At 30.6% G+C, this 2,277-nt stretch overlaps 1 non-coding gene across 1 annotated transcript; it reads right to left on the reverse strand.

Moving 5' to 3' along the window:
- Window positions 1-1,809: 1,809 nt before the first annotated feature.
- On the reverse strand, window positions 1,810-1,913 carry LOC113629379 (U6 spliceosomal RNA). Its single transcript, XR_003436511.1, has one exon. It is a non-coding gene; the product is annotated as a U6 spliceosomal RNA (small nuclear RNA).
- Between the last annotated feature and the right edge of the window lie 364 nt (window positions 1,914-2,277).

A 2,277-nucleotide genomic window follows, 5' to 3' on the forward strand; every position in this document is an offset into this window, starting at 1 on the left:
TTTGAAGAAATAGTGTCTAAAAATTTCCCCAATTTGGCAAAAGACATAAATCTGCAGATTTAAGAAGTTGAGCAAACCTGAAACATTATAAATCCAAAGAAATCTATGCCAAACACAAAATAATCAAATTCCTGAAAATTAAAGACAAAGAAAAAACCTTGAAAGCAGAGTAAGAGAAATGACATCTTACCTATAGGGGAGTATAATTCAAGTGAATGGATTTCTCATCTGAAACCATAAAGACAAGAAGCAAGTGGAATAACATTTTTCAAGTGCTGAAAGAAAAGAACAGTGAACCCAGAATTCTATATCAGTAAATGTATCCATCAAGAATGAAGGGAGAATTAGGGCATTATCAGAGGAAGGAAATCTAAGAGAATTTGTCACTAGCAGACCTACCTTAAAAGAATGGCTAAGAAAGTTCTTAAAATGGGAAGAAATGATAAAAGAAGGTATCTCAGAACATCAGGAACGGAGGAAAAAACATTGGAAAAAACAAAAATTTGAGTGATATATGAAATTTTTCTTCTCCTTTTCTAAATTATTCTTGATAGTTAAAGCAAAAATTATAACACTGCTTGATGTACTTCTCAAAGTTCTATATAGAGGAAATATTTTAAATAATTATAAATAGGAGACAGTAAAGGGACTTAAATGGTGGTAAAGTATCTACATTTCATTCAAGCTGGTAAAATATCAACACTAGTAGACTGTGGTAAGTTATGTATACATAATGCAACACCTAGAGAAACCACTAAAATTCAAATAATTGAACTTATACAGAAGGTGTTCTCTAATCACAATGGAATCAAAATTGGAAGTCAATAATAGAAAGATAAAAGGAAAATATCCAAACACTTGGAAAACTGAACAACACACTTGTAAATAATCCATGGGTCAAAGAGGAAGTTTGAAGAGTAGTTTTTAAAAAATGAATTAAAAGAACACTAAAATACAACATATCAAAATTCGTAAGACACAGCTAACACACTGCTGAGAGGGAAATGTACAGCACTAAATGCTTACATTAGAAAAGAGTAAAAATCTCCACTTAATAATCTAAGCTCTTGGTTTATGAAACTAACAAAATAAACCCACAGCCAACAAAAGGAAGAAAATAATAAATATCATAGAAGTCAATGGAATTGAAAAGAGCACAAAATAGAGAGAAATCAATGAAACAAAAAGCTGGTTCTTTGAAAATATCAGTAAAATTGGCAAGACTCTAGCAAGACTGACAAAAAAGAGAAGACATAAATTACCTATAACAAGAATGAAATGAAATATTGCTACAGATTCTCAGACACCAAAAGCATAATAAGGGGATATTAAAAACAACTCTATACACATAAACTTGGTCACTTAGATGAAATGGACCAATTCTTTGAAAAGCACAAGCTACCACAACTTACTCAAAATGAAGGAGATAATTTGAATATTCCTATAACTATTAAATAAATTTCATTTGTAATTTCAAATCTCCCCAAAGAGAAATCTCCAGGCTCACTTTGTTCCTGAAGAAGTTTAAAGGTTACTACCACACATTTAAAGAAGAATTAGTACCAATTCTACACAATTCTATATTGAGTATAGTTCCCCGTGCTATACAATAGGTCCTTGTCGGTTATCTATTTTATGTGTAGTGGTGTGCACATGTTAATCCCAAACTCCTAATTTATCCCATAATTAAAATAAAAAAATAAAATAATAAATAAAAGAAAAAAATAAAATTATTAGTGAAATAATAATAAAATGATAACCAAATTTGCCATTTTAACTGTTTTTAAGCTTACAATTCAGTAACATTAAAAAAATATGAAATACTTCACAAATTTGCATGTCATCTTTGCACAGGGCCCATGGTAATTTTCTCTGAATCACTCCAATTTTAGTGCTACCAAAGTGAGTGCTGGCCAACTGACTTTTAATAAAGGTGAAAAAGTAATTCAATGGAGGAAGGAGAGTCTTTTCAAAAAATGGATATGTTTGCAAATTGGATATCCATCAGCAAAAAGACAACAAAATAAGCAAAAACCCCTCAACCTCACATTTTATACAAAAATTAAGTCAATGGAGCATAGATTTATATGTAAAGCAAACCTATAAAATCTTTAGAAGACATAGGAGAAAAATCATTGGGACCTGGGGCTTGGCAACATCAAAAGCAAAATCAATAAATTGGACTTCATCAAAATTTAAACCTTTTTGGTCTGAGAAAGACCCTTAATGTTAAGAAGATAAAATGACAAGCTACAGAGAAAATACTGGGAGAAGATA

The sequence above is a fragment of the Aethalodelphis obliquidens genome, unplaced genomic scaffold, assembly GCF_003676395.1.
Source record: "Aethalodelphis obliquidens isolate GAN/ISIS:26980383/991018 unplaced genomic scaffold, ASM367639v1 scaffold26, whole genome shotgun sequence".
NCBI lineage: Eukaryota > Metazoa > Chordata > Mammalia > Artiodactyla > Delphinidae > Aethalodelphis > Aethalodelphis obliquidens.